The sequence below is a fragment of the Paralichthys olivaceus genome, chromosome 19 (genome assembly GCF_024713975.1).
Source record: "Paralichthys olivaceus isolate ysfri-2021 chromosome 19, ASM2471397v2, whole genome shotgun sequence".
NCBI lineage: Eukaryota > Metazoa > Chordata > Actinopteri > Pleuronectiformes > Paralichthyidae > Paralichthys > Paralichthys olivaceus.
In genome coordinates this window covers 15,651,456-15,678,256 of record NC_091111.1, presented here as the reverse complement: position 1 = coordinate 15,678,256, position 26,801 = coordinate 15,651,456, and the positions used below count along the sequence as shown (strand labels likewise).

General features: G+C 40.7%; 1 pseudogene; it reads right to left on the bottom strand.

Annotated features, from left to right (window-relative positions):
- The window catches only part of LOC109636048 (apolipoprotein B-100-like), a 36,049-nt pseudogene extending 13,663 nt beyond the window's left edge, over positions 1-22,386 (bottom strand).
- Positions 22,387-26,801: the final 4,415 nt, after the last annotated feature.

The following is a 26,801-nucleotide window of genomic DNA, read 5'->3' as shown; positions in this document are numbered from 1 at the left end:
TGACAGAATTCAGTCAATATTAGTACATATTAATGTTAAATCAAACAGTATTGAATATCTGTACCAGAGGGCACATATGGGTGAAAGCACAACAGAATATGGATAGAAAGGAACAGAGAGCGAGACAGTACGGGAAAACAAACATACACTCAGAGGAAGTGAGCGTGATGTCCTGAAATAATCCTCATTTTTGAGAGTGGTCACATTATGCGTCATATACACTGGGAAAACAATTTGAACTGCAACTTTCTCATCCCCCTATAACCATCTGAAAGTGTAACTGCATTTGGATGTTTTCCAAAATTTTTGTTGGGTTGGACATCGGCAGAGCACTCAGTTATTGTGGTCACTAGTCAGCTGACTAGGTCCATAATTATTTTCTCTGAGGGTTAACATTTGTCATACTTCCTTCAGTCTGAACTCATCTGTGTCGGTTGAAAAAGTAAAAATCCTAACCCTAACTTGTTTTACTCATCATTAATGAATTCCCTCTGTGGCTGCAAAACATGTTACACAAGACTTCAGAAACTCCTGCAGGTTAAACTGGAATAACCAAACAATTCCTAACTGATTAACTATAAAGCAGACTTGAACACGCTCACTACAATTACAATATTAAGGCTTTAAAGAACCAATAATACGACTGTAGATACACAAGTACTCACTCCATTCACAAAGAATCTGTTGTAATAAATGAACATGTGATTGTTTGGCCCTGAATTCAAAGGGAAAAAGGATGAAAAAAAACATCTGACAGTTGAAGTTACTAACCGGAATATCAACTTTCTGATTTGAATTTGGACATACAAGAAACACATATCTGTACAGTGGCTCAGTGGTAATCACTTGTCAAGGCAGACAATTTGAGGCCCTTTATGGGGAATCCACTTGCATTTACTTTTTCCTCACGTGAACCAAAGACATGCAGGTGAGGCCCGGTGGGTGTGTAGCAACAAGTACCAGTAAGAAGATCCCATCTAATTCAGGAAAGAAACTATAACCAAAGAATAGGATATTAAAACTCAGCCCAGTTTTACCACAAATGTTGTGACCTAAGCACTGGTCTCACATGTTCTGAACACTGTGAATGACAAGGCTTTGTTTGTATTTTTAATACAGACCTTGTAACAAACAGGTTAACTGTCCTCTGTGCACTCAACCTTTCACCCTGTGTATGATGCACTCCACTGCATTAAGCTCTACAGGCAAAAGCCAATGACATTTTTAGTTTGCTCCAACTTCAATATAACAAACCTAAAATAAAAGGTAATTAATTAATGTCTGGCACCTGGTTTAAATCACAATACATTAACAGTGCATGTGGAAAATTTGACCTTCCAATGGGAGGCTGTAATTGTTTTGGTTCTACTCAATTGTGCATCCAAACAACACCCCTGAGAGATAAAGACACCACAGAGATAAGTTATAAGTTGCAGAAAATTATACAAAAAGTAATTGAAGTCTTCCAAATAAAGGCTTTTTACCTGGTCAATATGATTGGCATCTCCGGTAGGCCAACGATGTTTACTGGGAGTGCAACCGCCAAGCTGCTCTCCAGGCTGCCTCTGAAAGAAGTATCCGACTGTGGCGTCATCCTGAGATCGTCCACTCAGCAGAGGCTGCGGGGTACCTGGGGTGGGGTTGGCTACCCTGTCCATGCCTTGTAAATGAGTGCCTCCTGGAGCCTGTCCAGCTCCTCCAACTGAGGTTAGGGGCCCTCCAACGTGAACTCTCACACCTCCGGTCTCAGGAGCACCATTTGCATGCAGCATCCCACCTCTTGTCTCCTGCCAGGCCACGTCATTCATACCTAGGATGCTGCATGGAATGCTCATTCCACGGGAAAGCCTGAACAAAACGTGACACTTTGGTTAATAAATGACCGTTGAAATTCAAACTGACCTTTATTAAGTTTAGAGTACAGCTGGGCAATATAACAATAATTATCACAATTTAATTATTAATTTTCTTTGATGGCATTTTAACAAAGAATATATATATATATATATATGGGATGTGTTTTCATTGTGTAAGCACAGTGAGGTGGTTTAACAAATGAATGTGCTACCTCAGATTTGTTCTACCTGTACCAGGGTGACCATGTGACAAATAACAGATCCATGATTTAAGTTATCGTCTGTAATAAACACCTGATATAACAAGTCAGTTGTTGTACCTGATGGACTTTCAAGTTCTGAACTCAGTAGAACATGTGGCCTTCACAACTCACTGTTCTGGGAACATTTGGACAAACCACCTTTTTTTTTTAAATGACTCAAGGAAAAACTTAATACAACTAATACTCTACGTCGGGACATGACTAATTGCTGTTTTACTTATTCCGTGCCTTGGGTGACACGACAGTAGATGATTCCTTGAATATATGTTTCCATTACCCGCTCTGTGACGCCACATTAACGCTGAACAGGAAGTTTAATGTATCTGTTATGTTATAGGGGAACAACCCAATAACTAAACAAGTGACTGTCAGTGATGTTGAGGTCTTGATTTAACAAGAAAACAAGCGAGGTATCGTCGTGAGCCTGGTGTTAGCTAGTGACCATAAAGCTAACGTAACGCTACCACCATTGTAATGTTATAATGACTAAACGGGGAGTCGCAGGCAATCGGCTATGGTGATTTAACCACAGTAACGGTGTCTGATGTCTTTTACAACAATTAAACAAGTTGCAACGTTACATCAGATTCTAATCTATTCTCCTTGTGGAAAACCGGAGTGCAAACCTCCGGCTAGCAGGCTAGCTAGACTAGCCTAGCCCACCTAGCCAGCAAGACCGCTGCTAATAAGCGAGCTAATTCTACGGTTTTAATTCAGGGTGAATGCAATGGTTGTTTTAAAATGTCAATTGTTAATAGCTCCCGCTCTTGGCGTCTTTCACTCTTTGAGCCGATTCATTTATTTACACTGAAGCTAATCGGACATGTTCAAGTGTAAGCGAGTGCTACAAGACAGCGGGGGAGCATTAGCAACATCCTTAGCTAACCAGCTAATGCTAACCGCAGCGGGCCTGCTGTTTATTATTGCCACACATCAGCGTTTAATTCGTAAATTCCCCCCCGATTGTTTCACAGTCAACTCGTTGGCTCGTGTGTCGGACTGGACACGAGCTCCCCTCTCGACTGGAAATACCCAAAGAAGCTGTTCCGCAACGAGCCAACAGAACCGACGCGGCTAACAGCGAGGGGTGGGCTAGCGAGTGCTACTTTGCCTGGTCGGTGCTGTGCGAGCTAAAACATTAAGCAAACACTCGGCAGGCTAAACAACATGGCCCCCCTTCAAGTCCCAAACAGAGGGGCCTTAACCGCTAAACAAAAGGGGAAACGCTCACAGCATCGCAGTCGCCTGTGGATCAGTCCGGGGTTTTTTTATTTTTTTTTTATTTTAAATTAAACGCGTTTGCTCCCGACGTGGAGGAATAAAGAGGAGATACTCACGCGTTGTCGTGTAGAGAGACGGTCTCTGCTCGTCGCACGCCGTCAAGCCGAGTCGATATTGTTTTGTTTCCTTGGAGAAGGCGGTGATTTAGCAGCGGCTGCTAGTCGGAGCTAAGAGTTTGCCTACGCCAGTGCCCCCTCCCTGTAAATAGCGTGAACTGCGTAGACATGCGTAAATGAGCCTCCCCCGACGTACCTTCTTTTTATTGTAGAATACACATGAGACTAACGCACTTAAAAAAAAAATGTATATTGAATGTGCTTGGTAACCTATAGTTAAAAAAATAATATAAATCAGCACCGGGTCATAAGTGTTGGTTTGATGCTCGCTCACATCGCTGTTGCGTCTCATTTGAATGGATGTGTATTGGACACCGGCTAATTTCATTATAGGGACGATGTTGCCTTAGAGACAAGAGTGTTAAAAGTTGATGCAAGATGTCCAATGAGGGGCGCAATCTATTGTATTTCAATGACACACACACAAAAAAAAGAAAAGTTATTCGTGATGGTAACAGATTTGGCCGGTTTAGGCTGATCCTGGGTCAGGTGGGTCCTCGTGCTCCGCGACCATCCTCTGCACAAGGAAAAGCGAGGAGATCCAATCACCTCCTCCATTACGCGCAGTGAGCTCACCTCCCCATTTCCGATTGGGCTGCTATATTTAGGAAAACCACCCTTCGCTTTATAAGGAGCAGTGGCGGCTGGGAAAGGGCTGTGAATTCAGGAAAGACAAGTCGGAGCAGTCACATGTAGAGAATCACAAGTGGAGGGAGTGGATGTGAAGAGTGTGTCCGTGTGTGTTTTCGGATGGTACGGTTGAGCCACAGCTAGGAAAACAATGGCGGGGATGGCAGACATACGCAAAAAACTTGTGGTGGTGGGGGACGGCGCATGCGGGAAGACGTGTCTCCTGATCGTGTTCAGCAAGGACGAGTTTCCAGAGGTTTACGTGCCCACGGTGTTTGAGACATATGTGGCGGACATAGAAGTGGACAACAAGCAGGTCCAACTGGCTCTGTGGGACACCGCTGGACAGGAGGACTACGACCGCCTGCGCCCCCTCTCATACCCGGACACAGATGTCATCCTCATGTGCTTCTCCGTGGACAGCCCGGACTCGCTGGAAAACATCCCCGAAAAGTGGGTCCCCGAAGTCAAACACTTTTGTCCGAATGTGCCTATTATACTAGTGGCCAACAAGAAGGATCTGCGCAACGACGAGAACGTAAAGAACGAGCTGTCCCGGTTGAAGCTGGAGCCCGTGAAAGCGGAGGATGGCCGCGCCATGGCCATGCGCATTGGCGCATATGACTATATGGAGTGCTCGGCCAAAACCAAGGAGGGGATCTGGGAAGTGTTCGAGAGCGCAACACGGGCGGCCTTACAGAAACGAACCACACAGCAGGGTGGTTGTCTCAAATGCTGCGTGTTGATGTGAATCCACTTCCTCTGTCTGGAGAACCAAGAGTGCGCAGAAGGACTTTGGCACCTCCGGGGTGTGTGTCTGAACATGTACGGGCAGTGACCACGGTGTGGATACTCCCATGAAAGCAGGCGACCCTGGCTGAATGACTGCAAACAAGTTGTTTTTGAACACACTCGACGATCATCTGATATCTGTGTGTGTGTGTGTGAGTGAGAGAGAGAGAGAGAGAAAGAAAAGCACTGGTCACAGTATGTTCTTTGTGGGTCACATGATCCCAGTCTGACTTGTGGAGGACAAACCACATCGTGCAACGTTTCAGTGGACTCCTCTACCCAGTGTCTGCTGTGTGGACAGGGCCTGCTTCCAGCCACGATTTTAATTTCACACTGTTTTGTGCTTCAAACTGTTTTTAAAGGCCACTGCCTCACTGCCACGGTTATACTTTGTAATAAGCAAAGCAGAAAGAAATTGCACTCGTTATTTATGTCCATGTGTATTGTAAAAAAAACAAATACTGTATTCAATTTGGTAGATTGCACAGCACCTGTAAATTTAAGCAATTTACAGAGAGTTTTATAAAGACTACAAATCGGTGTAAGGAGACCCCCGGTGTTCTGTATAGCTTCTTCTCGTGTTTTATTCCATTAGTTTACAGTCCATGAAATCAGCTGTCTCAGGTCTGTCAGTAGGAACAACATCAGGAAGTGCATGTTTTTGACTCCACAGTATTATTAAGTTTAATAGATGTTATGCAACCGGGCACATTTCACCACTGATGGAGTAAACTACACATCGACTAGTCTCAAAAAGGGCTTCACATATTGTCCAGTGTGTTTTGTTTAAGTTAAGTGGGCAAGGAAACAGTTAACCATGTGTTGCAAGATATATTTCTTTTTATGAAGCATTCTTCCACCCTCAACTTTATGCTTGGCTGTGACAACAGTGACTTGTTTGGGAAGGACATTAATGAAATAGATGCTTTCTTTAACATGGATTATTACAACTATGTAAGATAAAGCAAAGAAGGAGAATGCTTTTTTAAATCTCAGTACATATATGAACTCTTGAAATCTAGACTTCTCCAAGTCTCTAAGATGCTGACATTTTCTACATTGATATGAGTGATATTTACAACACAAGGTTGAGCATGTGAGATGGTTTAACATGTGAGTGCTTTGCCCAGAGAAACAGTTTTCTCTCATGAAAAGGAGTGGGCTACATGTGATGTCCAACAGCCAGTAGCACACTCTCATGGGATTAAATCATTGGACGGCATAAAACATTTCAATTGGAAATCTATCGTATGTTATGTTATTATAACCACCGTCTTATAAATATAATGACACAAACTTTTTAAAAAAGGGTATCCCTTTGACTGAAACACAGACTGAAACTAAATGTAGTAAAAGTAGTAAAACTAACTGTTGAAGCTGTAGATAGTTTGTTTACATCAGTAAAACTGAAATATGACTTGCTGAGATGCACAAACACAAGATTCCACCTTAATGTGGACCTGTACGGCTGTGAATGTACCTCAGATTTGTGTGTTGAGGAACTGTGATTGAGCTTTGAAGTCAGCAACAGAAATCAAATTTAAATTTCCATTCTTGTGAAATAAATTCAGCTCACGTTCGATCTGTGTCTTCATAAAGTGTTACATAAGTGTCCTCTTACACTATGGTGGGAGTGCCTGTTTAAATGACAGCTATGATCATCAATTACAGAGACTGTTGCTACACTGAAAATGCAGGGCAGAGCCCTGGTGGATGTACAACGTGAGCTCTTCTTTTAATGGTAACCGAAGATAAAAAGCTCAATTTCACTCTAATGTGTCATTTTCTGTGGTCCAATAATAGCAAAGATAAATCACAGTGTAAAAGAGAATCTTTAACGAATCCAGCAGAGTTACGATGGTGTAAAAGTCACATTCCTCGCTGCCTTCTGTTGCTGGGTTTTTTGCTGACTTACAGAGCAGGAATGCATTGTGCTGGATTGGTTAATTTTTCCCACACTGGCCCCCCTCATGTGCCTCTGATTTCCAATGTTGTTGGGTTATTATTCACTGACGACCAGACAGGGCAGTTTTCATCTTATCCAACAATGGAATCACGGAGAAGGAAATTAAAGGATTGTTTTGGGGACATAACCAATTCATGACCACCTTAATGTAATACTCTCAAGGGTTTGAACGGAGGATGTCAAACAATGGAAATCCTTGTAAGGGGTACACAATGCAGAATGTAAGGGAATAAGCAGAAGTTTTTCTGGGAAACTCAATAAAAGAAATCTGTGTCACCAGCTCAAATGTTCAATTCTTTTGGCTCATTGTCTCTCACTAAAGACCAGTAGATATTGTGCAGCTACAATTACCTTTAACATGCTTGAAAGAAAAGTGGGTTTTTACTGACATATATATTAACTTGGTAGGTGTTTTTTGTTAATGCCATTGCCATCCCTTTCAGTTGTGATTTTTCACAGCTTTTGTCAGGACACAAACTAAGTGGAAATTAAGTGCATTTACTTAAACATACTTGTAAGGAACCTGTGCACTTCTCTGATAACTATACTTGGTAGATACATGTTTTTTCAACATGTACAGAGTACTAATACTATTTTTTATTTCTTTTACTTAAGGAAAGTATCTAAATACTTTTTCACCGCTGCATCAAATTGCACAGCTGGAAGATTTCTGGGCTTGGCTTTTTTTAAACTGTTGTTAACAACACCTGTCAAACTGAGTCTTTTTTCTTCTCGTTCCCATGGTTTTATGTTCAGAGAGCATGTGAGTCACAGAGGCTATTTGTGTCTCTGCTAAATTTATACCTGCTAAGGATACAAATGATTTATGTATGAGGGTCTAATTTTGACTGTGTTATTTTGATGAGTATCCATTTATGTGTGAGTTTAAGTAAAACAGCTTTGATTAAAACTAATGGAAAATGCTACTTTATGCATGAAAACTCATCTAGAAGGAAATAAGTAAAAAAATCACCTTTGCATACAGAAAAGATCTGAGACATTCAGGTACAATTATATGTAGTAAGACTTTATTCAAGCCCACATGAGGGGTTTTAAATAGTACAAGACACAAAGAAAACAGTAGATTCACAACAAATTGTAAACTACTGTGAAATGGAACAGACAAAATTAATAATTTGAAACATACATAGAGAGTTACAGAGTTACTGTTGTCTTGATGGTTACGCAACAGATACAATCAATAGAAACACTGCATTATATGTTCTTTGCCACAGCCAGTTAGTTGGATTTGACGACAAATGGTAAAGGAATGTCAATATCAATCTGTTTGTCGCTTACTCTCACAAAGGGTTCAACACTTTTGCTTTTCTCCTTCATTACGTCAACAACATTGTTTTGGAAAGCATTAATGCGTTTTACCACTGAGTCGATCCAGGACTGGATGTCAACTTCAAGCTGTTCAGTAGACATGTCAGAAACAATATTTTGGATTTTTGCCCTCACAGTTTTCAGATATTCGAAAACAATTCTGCCGTACTCTACAATCTGTTGGGCAATTTCGTCCACGACAGGAGAGTTGATGGCATCATTGTACACATCAGCAACAAAGGCAGAGATCTTTTCTACATTCTGAGATTTCACGGTGTGGAGAAACCTCTCGCTTTGTTCTGTGGTAAATTGCAAGAATCCTGAAAATTTCTCTTTGACGTCTTCCAATTGGATGTTCCCTAGTTTCCTCACAGTGACAATAACTCTTTCTTGGGTTGTCCTCATAGCTACAGACAAATCATCAAGAATTTCTCCTCCACTCACAATGTAGTTAGAGCCAGGGAGGGTGAATTCAATGGCTTTGATAAAATCAAGGACTGATTCAAAGATGTAGGAAAAATACTCTGGAATCTTTTGAACAGCTTCCTCAGATACATCGGCAACAAAGGTGCTAAGTTTTTGGTAAATCTCAAGCCCAGACAGTCTCTGTTCATACCCATAGATCTGGAATGTGGTCTCTCTCAGGACTTTAACAATAGCATCAAGAACAGCTTCAACTTTCTGTTGGTTCTTTTTGAGAATCACAATAGTCGTATCTGTGACATCTGTCATAACAGCAGAAGGATTTACTGTTGCAAGGTTGTCAACAGCCCTCTTGAACACCACTCTGCCCCTCCTGCTAGCCCGTTCAATGGATTCCCCAAGCCTTCCAACTTTTTTGTTGATTTCTTTATATGTGTAATAAGCAGGGTCTGACACCATCTCCACCACTGTGGGTACCTGTTTCTTCACTTCCAACATCATATCATAGGGCATCTCCATATTCCAGGTTGTCTGAATGTTCAGTTTCTCAGAGTTCATCACAGACATCTTCAGACTCAAGATATCAATGTCTGTTGTTGGCTCAGACTGTGGGAAAAACATGAAACAAAAAAACAATTATTACAAAAACAAATACACACTTTTTTCATTTAAATCACAATAATATGTAATTAATGAGCAGTAAGTCATCAAAAGTCCTCTTACCGGGTAGCGGCCAAAGAGTCTTGCTTTGACTTGTGTTGGGTATTTAGTCTTCATCTGAACTGCAACGAGTCCTGCAGATGGACTTGACATAGAAACAACCAATTCTTCTGGATTTTGAGTAATCTCTTGTTTGATTTCCATCATTCTGTCAAGTAGATTGAGCTTTGCTGAATTAGTGATGGTGGTATAGACATTAGCATTACTTAAGATGATGGCACTGTCATGGATCCCCTCTACCACTGGGTGTTTCACAGAGAGGAGAGAGGCAATTTTGAAATCACCAGCTGTGTTTACGTTGACGTTGCCCTCAATCTTTCCAGTCAGAAGTTCAAATTCAGAGGATGAAGAGGCATCAATTTTGATGAGGATGTTGTCCTTGTTGAGGATGCTGGCATCAGTTTTGAGTGTGATCATTGCTGTTTTCATTGAACCCTCAAAGGTCAGATCACCCAGTACTGGGATCTTGATGCTCTCAATTTTAGGCAGAGTGATTTTTGGAAGAGTCACCTTGCTCAGGGCAGATGGAACATGCAGAGCAGGCATTGTGATGAGAGTGAAGTCCGGCAGGGGAATGGTAAATGTAGAGACCTCGACATTCATCACTGGAACCTTGTAGGCGGGCACTGTAATGGTTTTGGGAAACTCAATGCTGTATTTTTCATACTCTGCCTTTGCTGTGTTGTAAGATGTAGCGAGCATGGCTGCAGCTTTGTCCTTGCCTATGAGTACTTTCTTGTGCAGAGTCTTGACGTTGGTATTAATGACATTGATGAGTGGATCTACATTGATGTCAATGGTAATCACCTCAGGATTTTTCTTGTAGGTCAGCTTAGAGTTCATGTCAAATGTCTGCTGAGTTGTGAGTAGGAGGTCGCCCAGGAAAGTATCCCACAGTGAGAGGTCATGCAATCTTGGTGTCTCAATACCAATGAATGGCACTGTCATTTCAGGAATTGTGATTAATTGCTTCAATCCATCAAGATTTGCCTCTCCATTAATCTGGGAAACTATGCGTATTTCTTTCTCATCATTATCCATGGTGAAGAAATGGGAGTACTTGTACTGGTTGAATCTAGCCAGGCCTGTCCAGCTAGCTTGCTGTACTTCAGAGTTAAGGGTAAGAGCGATGTCATTCTGGAGATCCACCTTTCCAGGCAGCATGAATGGAAGAGCAACCTTGACATTTCCCTTGTTCTTGGTGTCAAATATAAGCTCATTAGGTGTGATCACAGCCACGGCAGTGCTTGAGAGAGGTCCCTCAACCCCTCCGGTCAGCTCTGCACTGTGAGAGGCAGTGAAATCAATTTTCATGTCTTCAACCTTAGCCTGGAACTTGACATTTGCAACACTTCCCTTCATGAAAGGTGTCTCTGTCTCAACCTTGCCACTAATAATTAGGTGTCGCATGATGCATATATCAGCAACCACATTTTGATTCATCTTGTAGAGGCCGCATCCTGTTTCTCCAGTGAAAGTTACTTTGGCTGTGTGGAGATCCAGGACCACTTCCATGTCACTCTTGTGGGATCCCTCATTTGAGATGTCCTGAACTGCATATTTTTCATGAGCAAGATTGTTAAAGGTCAGACGGGCAGTGCCATCCTCAAGCTGGAAAACAGTCTTTTGATTCATCTGTGCCTCAGTGAAGATGTTAAGGGGTGGCATGTTGAGGTTTTGTTTGTAGTCAGTCTCAACAGTTGCAGAAACTCCATTCTCCATGGCCAAAAATGCTTTGTTGATGAGCTCTGCAGCATAAAGCTCAGTTGTGACCTTTGCAGCAGTTTCAGCAGAAGCCTGAGCTGACAGACCATAGAGAGTCATCATTCCCTTGTGGTCAAGTGTGAAACATGACTGGTCAACATTGATGTTCTCAGAAATGGACAGACGACTCATCTTGGGCACGGCAACATGTGCACTGGCATCTGTGGTGAAGTCAAGGATTTTCAAAGTAGATGTAGCCTGTGAGTTAAGGTTAATTTTGAACTCTGGTGTGACTGATGTGGTTGTGGTATTCGCCAGATCAGCAGTGGTCCTCAGGTTGTAATGAGGAGATGTAACTCTGAACTCTCCATAGAGTTTTCCAAAACAGGGAATTTTGGTCATATCGGTCACCTTCTCTTTCAGCTCCATAGTGAATGTGTCATAATCAAAAGATTTGATTTTCTGGATCATTTTCATGAAATAATCACTCACATCTTCAATCAGTTGTTTGAAGTCAAAGGAATACATTTCATTCACAAGCTCCTGAACAGGTGCCAGAGCTTTTTTGAGGAAAGGCTGGAAGTCAATTGATCTGAGAGCAGCAAATGCAGACTGAATCTTCTCCCTCACCTGATACTGCCTCATAATTTTAACAACCTCATCCATGATGGCCTCAATCATCTTCTCAACCTCGTATGTGGAGAGGATTTCTTCAATTTTGGCGTAAACAACATTGAACTTGTTTGCAATGTCATGTTTCTTGATCCAAGCCATGACTGTCTCCTTGATAGATTTCAGCACATTCATGACTTTGTCAGTTGGGAACTTGGTTATCAGATTGGTCAAGACATTTTCTATTGAATTCAGAAACTTTCTCAAGTCTTGGACAAAGAGTTTGGAGTCAAAGTTGTCGATGACCTCCTTAAGTTCTGCCACTTTGTTCTGCAACCTGACACTGATATCAAACTTGTTGTTTATTTCTTTCAGCATCTCAATGCTGTGGTCCATCATCCTCATCATTGTGATCCTTACGTTTTCAATGACTTCAGGCATGTGCTCAATGAATGGGATCTGGACAAAGTGGCTGTCGCTGTTCTTGTCATATTTCACAAATCCAGAGATGGAATAATCTTCACTGGCCTCAGTAAAGAAGGGGGTTGACATTACTCCTGCCATCTCAATACCCATTCTCTCTGCATTATTATAAGCGCTAATTTCTTCATCGAAAGTGTGCTCGTTTACCTTGGATTTCATCTTCAGTGTGACACTTTGCTCTTGCAAGCGAAGCATGCTGTTGAACTTGTTCTCCATGTTGGTCTTGATTGCTGGTGTGCCTTCCAGTTCATGGGTGGTTGAAGCTCTGTACTCAAATGAATGTGTGAACAAAAGAGGTTCTGCTTTCAGGAGGAATTTGCTGTACAGCTCACCGCTCTGTTGTCCATACAGATACATTGCACCGTCTGAGTTGAGAAGGGCATCGATGGTCAGAGTGAAGGGTGCAGCAACAGTTTTGACTGTGCTGTCCAGACGAAGAGATGGTGAGTTGAAGTTAGCGACATCATTGAACTTCATGGTCAGACGAGCAATCTCCAAATCAGTGGTATGTGTCATGTGAGATCCCAGGAGTTTACCATTTGTATTGCACTTTGCAGACAGGACCATATCAATAAACTTCATTTCATAAGTGTGCTTGAGCTCTTCTTCTGAGAAAACTCCCATCGCTGTTCCAGTTAGCTCCAAGTTGTAGGGCTGTGCCTTGAACTGGGCATCATTCATAAAGTTAATCTCCATGATCTTCAGGTCATTCTTTACAATAACTGAAGCAGTGTAAGGCTCCATAGTGACTGTTATGTCTTGCATGTAGGAGTTCCTCTTATCAAGGACGTTGTCAGTCTTGGAGCGAAGGGTAAAAGATCTCAGTGCCAGAGACAGTGTGTGGGTATTTTCAGTCCTCATCTCATTGAAAGACCCAACCATTTCGTTGGAGACAATCAGGCCATCTTCATTCACTCTGAGGTTCACTCTGTTCCTGGTGTCGATGTCATAGAGGCTACCCTTAAAGATGCTGTTGAAATAGGCTTCTGTGCTTGCAAGCTTACCCTCAACATTAAGCTCAGCTTTATTGTCTTTAATGGCTCCCTTGGTGGTCAGAGACATGGTAGCACCAGAGGTATCAACTCCACCATGGAAAATATTCTCAAAGGTCATTGGGCTATACTGGGCAGTTGTTGTACAACTGGTTGTCAGGCCATTCGTGTTCAGGGTCAAGGTTGCCTTGTGTGAGGCCAGGGCTGAAAAGATGTTCATGGAGGCATCTGTGTTTACCTCCAAACCCGAGGGGTTGATGGACCCAGTGATCAGGGAGTAGGCACGGTTCACTGTATCATCAGCTTGGTTCTCAATCCTGAGACTGGCCTGTCCTGCAATGGAAGAGAACTCCATCTGGCTACGAAGCATTCTGTCATCAGCCTTGGTCACAGAGTCAGACTGGATGGTAAGCTTGACATCCTTGTAGCTAAGGCTCATTTTGGTAGTGTGCTTGATTGGTTTGCTGTTCATGTTGGTGTTCGATTCAATCAGAAGTTCCTCACTTGCATAGGATGCCTTGACCTTGTTCACAACCTTCATTATTTCAGAGTTCACACTCAGTGTACTCTCCATTCTTGCTTCTTTCTTCATTGGCTCAACAGAGAAGGTGTGCAGATAGGTGGTGGTAGCAGCCATGGGTCCAATGGTCACACTTCCATCTGTGTTGATGTCTCCAGAGAGGATATTGGCATCGACAGTGAACTGTGTGGTAACAGTCAGAGAAGTGTCTAGACCCAGAGGCGTGACAGCATAGATGTTGTACCTTCCTGTTGTTAGCACACTGTCTGTGACAGCAACTGTCTCCAGCAGATTAAAACCTGTGTTTACGATCATGTGCTTCAGGGAGCCATCAACGGTCAATTTCATAGTTTTCTCTGCCGTTTCTGTGAATTTTGAAGCTCCTTAAAACAGACAAATCAGTAGAAATATTAATTAGTATCAACTCTTGTGTTATTTCAGATGTGTAAAAAAAATAAACATTTCTTTTGTAAAGAATTAAGATCAAATTACCCTCAGTTGAGAAGGAGAGAAGTTTGACTGGACTGTCAGCCATGATGCTGAACTGGGCCAGGTAGCTGGGAGATTCACCAGTGTTGTTTCCAGCAGAAGCTGTTGCCTCCCAGTTATAATAGTTACTGCGGATCTTGGCAGACACTTCCACCATTCCCATCAGAGGCATGGTGAGATCATATTCAGAAGGAATGGTAAAGATGGGGATTTGGATCTCCTGTGGGACAATATTCACGCCCACCTGAGGCAAATAGATGTGAGGGGAGGTGAGCCTTGCAGGTATCCTTAGCTCCTCAGATGACTTGCCTCCAAGAGGCAGAGGGATAGTGATGATCATACGGTCCTGGTTGAACTGGTATCTAAGTGTGCTTTCCCTGGTGGAAGGATGAAAACAGAATATTTGTAAAATATTGAACTTATTTTAAAGATGTACTTATTTTATAATTAATCAGGAAAAAATGCAATTTTCTTCAATATGTTGATCCTAATTCAAATATTTGAATATGTGTTACACTTACAGGTTCATGAACAGGTTTTCAGGCATAGCAGGCATTTCCACATCGGGGATTCTGCTCCTCAGAGTCTCAACATAGGGAATATCAGTTGTGATCTTGTCCATCCAGATGTTGCTGGCCTGATGAAGAAACACCATATTTATTATAATTTAGTCTGGGAAAAAGAAACTAGATGCAAATAAAGATAATATAGAATAGATATTATGTTTTGTTCACCTCAACTGCCTTGTTTAAGATGTGACGCAGTTTCATATCAGTCTTGACAACCTGCTGGTCCATGACATCCTCAACAAACTGCCCAAGCCAGACATGGAGGGCCTCAGTGTAATGCACCAGGATCTTAGTATCAGCATTCACATTGGACAGCAGCTGGACCTCAGCCTGGTCTTCACCTGAGATACAAAGAATTTAGGGTTTGACTTTTGTATTTTAGACAGTATTCAGACAAATACTTGAAATGATCAGTCCATTCAAGTATTGTTTGGAAAAACTTACCATATTTGAATACAACTGCCTGAATGGAAGAGGTCTCTGGGAGCTTGACATCACTCTTGATCTCCAAGGTGAGTCTGTCAGTGTTGCTCATTGTTGCAGTGATGGCAGCATCAGTCTTGAGTGAGGGGACTAACAGTTGAACCTGCAGCATGCCATCAGTCATGGCCTGAAGCCTGAATTAAAAAAAAACATGATTCAGTCAATGCCTGTATTTAAATAAAGACTGTGGAATATTGAAGTGAGTACAAAGCTTGAGTTTACTCACTTGGCACGACCAATCAGAGAGAGCTGGGGCACGTTCTTGTTAGAGATCTCGAGGATCATGGATTTGCCTTTGGCACTGCTGTCGGTCATGCTAACCTTAACACCGGCTTCAACATCAAAGTCGGGTATCTGGACCTGAGTGGTGAATACATTCCTGTTCCTGTTGTATTTCATGGTGGCTGTGGCCTCGGTAGGCTGAGCACCTGAGGTGACAGAGTTAGATAAATTTTAACTTGATTACTTATGTATGCAGCCTGTAGACGGTTATGATTAATAGAGAAAACATAGACTGTTTAAAGTATGATGATTATACCTTCAGCTTTCAGGGTCATCGTCAAAGAATCAACCTTCTGGCGGCCATCTTTGCCTTCACTGAGGAGATCGTAGGCGATGGTGGCTGTGTACTCAGAGACATCTTTAGTGGGCTCTATGTCCACAGCAAACCTAGAATGAAAAGTAAAATGTCATTGATGAGTGTTCATTAAAAATCTTATTGAAGAAAAACATAAAAAAAACATTTCTTCCACAATATCAATATTATTTGAATACTTTAACTCAGCAGTATAAATACATACAAATCCAACTTATATATGTCTCCCCTTCTCTGTAGATATAAAATATATTACTTCTCAATGCAAAGTAACATCTAACAACATCTAACAATTAAAGTGGTGATTTGGTGCTACAGAGCCACCATTAACTTCAGAATTAGGAATAATAATCATGTGACATGTTGCATTTAGAGATAAGACTGTCAAAATAATCACAGTTTCTCCAAACTCACCTAGTCTCTCCATTCAGGGGGAAGTAAGGGGCAGCGGTCTTGTCAAGAGCGAAAGCACGAAGTGTTTTGGTGCAGTATCTGAGCCCAGTGAAGAGAGGGCTGCAGTTTGATTCAGTCTCGGTGTGTGGGATCATTGTAGCCTGGTCAGCACCCACAATCAGCACTTTATTGCTATTTTGAAGAAAGAACCGTAAAATTAGTATCCATCTTCTAATAACTTTGTTTAAGTAATAATAGTACCACGTATTGTAACCCTAATGCAGTGGCAAACATTTATGGCAGTAGCTCTGAATGTGGCTGCAGAAAAACAAATTCTTCAAGGTTCTAAGCACATCGGCAAATGAACAATAGCAGGTTCACAAAGCAGAACACAACGAAGTACGTATACAAAAACAAAAAATAAATAAATAAAGACATTTGATCTGTTAAATATTATATATGAATGTGTTTATGTTATTTGTTACCGGATACTGAAGAACTTTGTGGTGCCCTGTGGTGCGGGGATGGAAAGCTTCAGCTGGTTCTGCTCCATGCTAATCTTAGCATTGATCGTGCTCTCATGGTACATGTTGGTTTGCATCTCAACAGCGGACACATATTCAACAAATTCAGGGACATGGACTCCCATCTGAGTCATGAATTCAACTCCAACGGAGGGCATGAACAGCAGCTCCTTCTGTGAGGAAAAGCAGAGTGTATGAAATTAAATTGGCTATAGAGGCATGAAAAAATATTAAACAACACAATCATACAACCCTTACTACAACCTGAAAACGATTGATATTTAATTGTTGGTATTAACATCATTGATTTTAATACGACTTTTGAGAAAGAAGAAATCGTACCATGTTTGGAGAAAGGCGAAGGCCTCCCTTTGCACCAGGAGTGAAGGTGCCAGACATCGCGAACTTCAGAGGCAAACCAGCTGCAGTTGACATCATGAATTTGTTGTCCATGAAGATGTAGTGGGCAAAGATCTCATTGTCAGTTCCGGACATTAGTTTAGTCAGAGCCTAAAGGAAATAATACGTTATTTAGAAATTGTTGATGGGAATAAAAATAGTTTTAAATTGTTGGATAGGCATCGTAGTAAATGGATAACAGGAGTAAAGAACAGTACCTTGGTAGGAATGAGCCTGGCCAAAATATCTGCATACATCAGTGCGTTATCAGCAATGAACCTCAGGTCGCTGGCCTTGATGAAACCAAGCTCAGCTCCCATGATTGCCAGGTAGGCCATGGCCTCTGGAGACTCTTGACTCTGCAGCTCTTTCACCAGCTTGTTGAAGTTGCGAACAATTTCTTTCCCAAGGTTTTCAGGGACCTAAGTAAAAAAGTTCCATTGTATTAGTTGTGGTGGGAGAAATGATAGAAAAACTTTGACTAAAGAGTGTTTAACAGAAATTATCCCACACGAGATATACCTTCTGTCCCTCTGCTTTGAGGGGAGCAACCCATTTCTCCAGAACTTCCTTGATGTTTGGGGACATCATGTCTTCAGCCCAATAAAGAGCCTTGGACAAAGTGTCAGGGAAGAAACCGTTCTTTCCAAACAGAGCATCAATGGTCGGCTCGAAGCCTTTTCCTTCCATGCCAACCTACAATGCAAAGTTAAGCAATTAAATAACTTCATTAAAAACAGTGGGTTTAGCTCGTTAAACACCAAATTTATGCCAAATAATTATTACATTTAATTAAATTATTATATAGTAATTCAATATATTTATTCAAATCTTTCAATTGGATATCGGTAGTTTTAGCAACATTTCCTAACAAGAATCCATCATAGCAAATAATGATAATAACAAGAAAGACATAATTGTTTTTTTTTTTTTACTGTTATCATATGAAATTGTCTCGACCGGTGTTTCTAGTAAGTGTAAACAATGTGAGACAGCAACAAATGAATGATTATTATTCTAGAGTATTTTACCTCCAAAATGTCCAGGTTGAAACCAAAAATATTCAGAGTAGTCTCCAGCAACACCTCTCTGGGCAACTGGTTACTGGGATCGAAGATAATGTTGCTCTGAATGGTGGTCTGCATGATGTCATTTTTTAGCATATCCAGCTTGTAGTTGCGAGACGTTGTGGTGTAATCATTGTGTGTAACAACATCTGTGTCCTGCAGGGCATCCATGATTCTCTTGCCAAGCCTGAGGTTTAAAAAAAAGAAGGAAAAACAATCAGCTGAATATAAATACTTGTGTTTGTTACATCAGGAAGGTATAAAGCATGAATTTTCAGTGTTGTCAGTTTCTCCATTCTTACATCTGAGTCTCTGAATCTTTGGAGGTAATGATGTTGTAGACGTGGGAGGTCACAAAGGACTTGATCTGCATGTTCTGCTCCTGCTTGATCAGCTTCTTCAGCATTTCAAAGTCGCTGGGCTGGGGATTCCTCATCAGAATCAGGTATGCTGCCAGGCGCTTCTGCACAGCACCCTTGGGGTACTGGCTCACCCTCTGGAGGTTAGAGCGGATCTGGATAGAGAGGCAAGAGTAACATGTTTGTCACCTCATTCCAGGAAACTTTATACTATAAAAACTGGAAACTGTGATATTCTCCTGATTGGGGTTGTTATATTATCTACCTCATCTGTCACAGACATGCGTCTGAAAGCCTGGATGGCCGCCAGCTGCACAGACAGTGTGGTCGCAGGCTGTCTCATGCACTTGAGCAGAGTGTTCTTGATTGTGGCATCAGCAGCCTCCATTGCTTCACCCATGTTACCAACAACCTGAATGGAAGAGTGCGCACATTAAGAAAAACACATGGAATTGGGATTCACCATTAAGAATTATATATTTTGAGAGATTGCAACTAGTTTCTTACCCTCAAGGTCAGGAAGGTCAGGTCTTTCTCTCCAGCACAGTCGGAGCCCAGAAGAGAAGCCACAAACTCAGAGACAGCCGTGATCTCAGGAGTGACTCCCTCTCTCTGGTGCAGTCTAGTGACAAAGTTACACGTTAGATACAGTGAGTCACTGTATTCAATGACTTTCTTCAGATGAAAAAAACTTTTAAAAGAGGATAAGTGGGTTTACTTACTTCCTGACGACATTGCTCAGAGCATACATGATGGGTTTGCTACTCTTGTACTGAGCCATTTCCAGCATATCCTTAACCATGAGGCGGGAGGGTTTAGACAGCAGCCCCAGGGCGTAGACAGAAGCATCAACCTCGAGAGCAGATTCATCAAAGGTCCTGAGACCCTTCAGAATGGCACTGGTGCACTCTGGGGTACCACACTGGACCAGAGCTTGGAATGTCAGAGGCAGGGAAATATCCATCATCTCAACGGCAGCAGGTCCCAGGACGTCAGCCTTCAGGTCACGGAACTGAGACACCAGTTTGCGGAAAATGCCGGCGCGCTCCTCGCCCTGAGTGGTCTGGGACAGGGTGCTCAGCTGCTGCATTGTGGCGATGGCAGCCTCTTTGGTCTGGACGGGGGACTTTTCATCAGTAACATCCATGGTCAATGAAACGAAGTTGGCGTAGTCTGTAAAGAATAACAGTGTAAACAGTGAGAAAGGAATAAAGAACAGGGACATATTTGACACTGATATGTTAGAACATATTGTGAAAACTTAACCACTCACTGGCTTCAAAGATTCTGTCATTGATCTTGGCAGTCTCCCTCAGAGTCACAGTCTGCTTCACCAAAGCAGAAATTCCATATTCATTTCTGTTGATAGGAGGCAGAATAAACCCAGAATTACAAATTGCAAAAACAAATGTATTTAATACAACCAATCTACATTTGTAGAAACTGTTTGGACTAGTTAGAAAAAAGCTTTCAAATATACAATATGTAGTTATTGTCCTCTGCCCATTCTAGAAATGGGTCTAGAGTATCTATTAGAGTAATCTCTATAATTTTGCAGGTTCCTAATGCTGTTTCAACTTACTGGTGGGACAGGGGCAGGAAGAGATGTTTCTCTGTGCAGGTACCACTGGTCATGTGCTTCTTCTGGTTGTCAAACTTGTAATTGCAGGTCTGGGTGCTGGAAATCAGCTTGGACAAAGGGTAGTTCTGATGGGAGAGAGAAAACAAGACAACCGCCATGTTTTGTTAAAGAGTAGGAGAAAGCTTCATTACTTTAGAGGTTCGGTTAAAAATGTCTAAATGTGTGTGTATGAGGGGCCTGTGATTGTGGAGGGATGGAGAAGAGAGTGAGAAGAACCATTGAATTTGGTGTGGATGGGATGAATCCAGGATTCCTCTTTTTGAGTGACATTCTATAGTTGAATATATATATTAAACATTTTCTCCATTAGTCTGTGAATATATAGCTCCTTCTACTGATTCTACTTAGGAGTGAACAGACTAAATAAGAATGAAGGCAGTAATTTAAACACAACCTAACAACTCTAAAGAACAGTTTGTGATGGCAGCATTTGGTCATTACCATGCCAGAGGTGAGGGCCAGGGGACTTGTGTCCTGCCTCCGAGTAATGAATGCATCACAGTTGGAAAGATCCCGGGTGACGGTCACATCGGTGGCGATGTCCTCTCTTGCGTTGACGGTGTAGTCAGTGGAGCAGACTCCGTGCACAGTGAGCTGAAAATGAGGAGAGGTTATGATTAATAATGAGGCAATTTAAAAACACAGACGCAAGAGCCTGAGTGGTAAACATGCCTCTTGTCCTGTTTTGCCCTCATCCTGATTATCAATCGATCTGAACGATTACCCCCCGTTGTGAGAGCAGGTCATGTCATTAACAAGATAAAGTTATCTCAGACTTTGCCCTGCTCTGAGGATTGTCTATGTGCGAACATGATGTTACAGGAGTGTATTTATCACCTGTGACTGGGGCAGCTTATCTGCTTATTGTGAAACTTGTTTATCTATGCATGACTCTTCTGCACAAACAGATTTGAGATTTACTCAGGGATTTGGGTCAACGGTAACTATGACAAACACAAAAATAAGGCAACAGAACGGACAGACAGGGGGAAGATACCATTTCTTTGTTCTTCTCCTCCTCCATTACGGGCACGAGCAGAGCAGCGACGATTCCCCTCTTGATGTTCAGGATGTTGACAGGCTCATTGTCCTCAGGGTAGAGATCAACATTAGTCTGGTGTTCGACTGTGAGCTTCAACGCGTTCCTGTTGATGTGGAAAGAACATTTATGACCGGCCCTTTAGCTCTAGATTTCCTAAATAATTGTTCTTAGTTTTTGGACAAAGCAATACAGAGGATTAATAAATCTTTCTTACTTGGCCATGGCAGCCTTGAAAGCCTCATTTCCAGCAGCGGGGCTGTAGACTGTGTTTCCCTCAGCATCCACACCAGAGATCTCGCTCAGAGAGCACTCGGTGGTGCGCAGGATGAAGTTACAGGTCTGGGGCACTTCAATCTCAACCTTTGCGGCAAATTAAATATTTTTTTTGTGAGTACAATTTCTTTTACTATTAAATACAAATAGAAAGTTTGGCAGGGAGACGTACTTTGCAGGAGACTTTGGAGCCGCTCTTATTGTCAGTAGCTCCATTCACGCCGTTGAAGGTCTCAGCTTCATAGTCGTACACAAAGCGCCTGAAGTTCTTGAATCTTTTGGACACTAAAAAGTATTTGAAAAATGAGTCAGAGAACTGTAATCTAGATTTTTTTCTGGATATATTTTACGCAAAAAAATTTATGGAACTTTAAATATTTGAAATGAATTGTAAAAACAGCAGATTTCATGAGCAGTAATTTGACATAAAACTCACGTTGACACACTGAAGATTGTTCCGTTACATCTTGCTCTGTAAAAGAAGAAAAACACATGTGCTTGACATTATGATAGAAAAATAGAGTCAAATAGATCAATAATTATCCTGAAAGTGGTGGTTGAGTTCCAAACATGCTGATTAACATTACAGAAAATATTCATTTGTCACAAAAAAGAAATATCAACTTTCCCCCCTCAAAAACATTTACAGTCAAAAATAGAAAACTAAGTCCTTGAATCCTATGAGCTTAAAAATACAGAGACAATACTTACGGGCTAGTGTGTATGTTCCCAGCAGAAGCAAAAGGCAGAGCTTGGTACCCTCCATGATGAGCTTAGTAAAGCTCCCGATGCCTTGAGGAAGTGAGAGTCTTCCTCTTTCAGTGAAGACTACTGCTTGTCCTCCTGGCTCTTGGCTTTTATAGTTTTCCAATCTTAGAGTGCGATCACCAGGACTTGGAAATGTGTTGCCCTGGTTCCAAAGTCTGAACAGTCCTTGTGGCAGGCCAAAGGTAAAAACATTTTACAAAAGACTGAGTGACTCCGTCAGCACGGGGGGTGGGGGTGGTCTGTTCCATTATGATCAATCACCTCCTGTGGCCTTGCTTTAGTTTTACAGAATTCATCAGAGTGATCCTGAAGTCATGAACATACATGTTTTAAGTTGTATTATTCAAGAAAATCATACATGTCTTTATCTAAAAACACATTTTGTAAGCAGACCAATGCCATTCAATAGCTAATATATCGTCAATCACTAACTTCGGTGCTCAAAGGTACTTAATACACTTTGTAGTACTTTGTAGGTAATTTTGTTTTCATTCTAAATGTTTTTTCAACTATTGTCATCAGGTCATGGAATTCTTTAAGTTTGACCAAGTTGTGATTTCACGGCACCGCTTAACAAATTCAAAAGGAAAAAAAATCCTGGTTTTGTTTTTAACTTTAAAGTTACACTAGATCGTCGTTTTAAACACGTACAAGTACATGAAGTCCTCTTAGAGTAAGTAAACCTTTGACCCATGGACAATATGATTCATATCACCTGCTGCTTCAGTGTGTTATCACCTTCTTTACCAAATGCACGTACTGTATTTCTCTAGGCTGTTTCATCTAGATAACCACATTAGTAATGGAGGTATTCCATTTAGATCTGTTACATTATATTACATCTAACCACTTGAAACATCTTCAGTGTCTTCAGTTATATCTGAGCTTTTCATACAGTACAACTGTCTCCCACGAACAAGGCCTCTTACAGCATATTGTACACATTAGAGACAGTGCTGGAATGTAACGTATTACATCCACTCAACTACTGTACTTAAACCCAAATTCTACTTATTTATACTTGAGTATTTCCATGATATGGCATCTAACATTTAATTCTACTCCACTGTATTTCAGAAGGAATAGTATTTACAAGAGACACAACTTTTAAAATATGATGCCTGTTAAGTATGGGAACATACTCAAATGTAAAATCTGAGCCGAAATGCTTACTCGATCAATCATTGAATTGATCAAATCAAAATGATCAAAACATTATTCAAGTCAAGATGTCAAAAATAAAAAACACCATCGACCATTATATTAATCCACATTGAAAATAATCTTGAAAGTTGAAAAGTAAAATAAGCTCCACTCTAACCAAGTACCATAGTAATATTGCTTGTAAATTAAAGCTGGAGAAATAATAATCTATGACTATTTCATAACAAACATTTATACATAGCGTAAAACTCAGAGGGGGCAGTTCTCTGTATTGACTTCTTTTTCTTCAGCTTGATTAAAAAAGGGGGCCTCAGCACTGGTCAACACTCTCCACTGACCTTTCAACTCCCAACAGAAGTCTGTGAAATGATCAGGATTACAAAACAAGTGAACTCAAGATAAGTTAATCAGGCAGAGGATGACAATGTGACTTTACATAACAGTGTTTCTTGAGTGACAAAGGAATTTTGAAGTTCTTCCTGACACTACATGCAGAGTTTTGCAACACAATCAGTGTCAATCAAAAAGCAGAAATGTAGGTTTTCTAAAAAATATGTTTTCATGTACGTTCTGTCATATTAAAAAATCCATTAATAAGCTTACATTAAAAAAAAAAACTGAACAGCTACATAAATCAATGCTGTTCAATTGGTCACTCGTGGTGTCATTGTGTAGATGATGTCCTCAAAACCACAGTAGATGTGAAGCCTCTGACAAATTAACTTAAACCAGAAGATACGAAGGGAAAGAGTTGACAGACGTATGAGTAATGTGATTATATCAGTGAGCAAAAGACAGGAAACAAAAAACGAGACAAAAGGAAATGTAAAATTCAAACAAGTGTAATGTCTCTCCATGCTTTTGACGACTATTTGATGACCATCTATTGCTTTGCATGAACATGAGCATGAACATGAACATGAGCCTAAAATTTCATATACAGTCGTGTGCAAATTACATGTTACACTGATTTGTAAAGTGAATGAATAAAAACAACCCAGTAGCAAACAAACATTAAAATAAGTTAAAATGTTTATTTTCCATTACTTTAATTTCATGAGCTTAACATTTCTTTTAAATGATTTGATTTAAAAAGGTTATAATCAATAAATACAGACGTGACAGCAGACAAATCTTTGTTTTTCGTAATTGCACAAATTAAAGCAGCTGTAATTTTTAATGCCTGATTGCTGCAGAGGTTGTATTTCTTTCTTTTCACTTCAAAAACCAATAAATGTGTAATTTTATGTTATAACTTTTGCACACAGAACAGTATCCATTACTACACTGTGCTGAATCAATACTTTTTAGTGGTAATCAAATTCAACAATTGTTTACTGGACCTTTTTCACCACAGATTATTTTCAAATTGTCTTTAATAACATTAATGATGCCAGTCACTGGGACAAACCATTGTTAATGTCATTCATTAGACCCATGCTTTTACTAATATGACATTATGTCTTTCATTATAGGCCGTTACACAACCACATTAGAACTGTAATCTAAGTGTTGTAGTGTCCTAGATGCCTTTGACTCTGCAGAGGTGAAAAGGTTATTGCAGGAAGATTGTGACAGTAGTGCCTACTGTCATAATATTTTGTCCGGCACTTCTCTCCTGGTTTGTGCGGTTGTTGTGAGTATGAGTGTATTCATCATGGTGCTAAAAAATGATTACTTGACAATTTAAAGAAATGTTTATTTGGGTAGTCGCACATTTAGAGAATATCTTTCCTTGCCATATTGAAGAGAGAAAAACGTTTGTGCACAGTGTAGTCAACCCACTGAAAACATGAAAATGTTACCATGTTATCAGTTAGTGAAGCCACTAACCGTAGCTTCATGCAGGTTACATCATGCATACTGGGAGTGATTGTTTTATTGCCGGCCATTTAAAAAAAGAGCCATTAGTGACAAACACGTGACATGAGTAATATCACGTGTTTGTTTGCGAATACTTTTGGGCATAAAACAGCTTGAAAGTGTCTGAACAGAGTGTAATCTGAATCTTTACTTCATATTCCTCATTAATTGTGTGAGTGCAGAGAGCAGCCATCAGAAAACAGTGCTCTATATCTCATTCAGCCGGTATCTTCTGGTATCTTCAGGAACTGCTTGATAACATGTTCCAGTGCCGTTAAGGAAAAACAGTAATGGGTCAAAGGTTTCTGGTTCAATCTAGAGTATTAGCTCAACAAGACTGTACAAGTCTTGTTTTTATTTTCATCTGGACCATGGTGAAGGAGTGAATAACCTGCTGCCATCTTCAGACAATTGATGCTCATGGGACAATAGTTCAGCACAAACAAGAGCATTTTTGAGTTTCTTACTTAAGTTACTTTTCACTTCTCAAATGCATCTGGAATACCTTGTTTTTGTAAGTACCATAGACTCTGGAAAAGTCCAGTTACACAGTATGTAGAACTAAATCTATTTATACTAGTTCCTGTCTGTTTTTAGCGTTTAACATGAACATGAAATGAATTTATCAGCAGCATAATAGTTTTCAATGCAGATGTTCTTGTGACCCCCTCTGGTTGCTGGATGACATTACACTTGTGTACCCATAGGCTTCTTCATGAAGCTGATGTCCACAGAGATCAACTGTGCAAATATAGATTCAGGCTAAGTCATCATACATTTTCTCAAATGATCCCTATGACTACAATTTTATCTTTTAAATGTATTTTTAATTTCAGTTAATAAGGGGTGGGTGTTTTTGTCTTGTATATGCTCCCTAAATGAAAACCCAATCCAAGTAAATAAGAAAAATAATAGAAATACAGAATTGATATCGCCTCATATGGTATATTCTGCTCTGCTACACATGAACTACAGGCATAAAAGCTGAAGAAATAAAAGCTGAAACTCAAAACCATGGTTTTATCGTATTTATTTTTTGGAGTGTTATTACTTTTCAAATGCTGTGATTTTCGTACAATCTCTTTCCTTTACTCACTTCACTCACCAGTCTTGGATGTCATTTGGCACTCAGTGAAATTTGATCTCACAGACAGAAGCCACAGTCAATGATGAGGTGGAAAATACAGCGAACCTGATACCCTCCTCTGTGTGCTCATCAGAAACACCAGGGAGGTGCTGCCACATTCTTGTTCAGATAGACACAGCTAAACTTGTTTTTGATATGAATCAATGACATATACATATCTTGTCTGGGTTACTAATTTAATTAAAATATGCTTTTAATTCCGAGATATCCTGGTGTCATTATTTAACCTGCATCAGCTATTTGTGCATACACAAATGTAGAATTGGTTCCAGAGAAAAATACATTAGTGGAAAATAAAGGACAGCTGTGCATGGCTATTGAGAACATTTTATTTTAT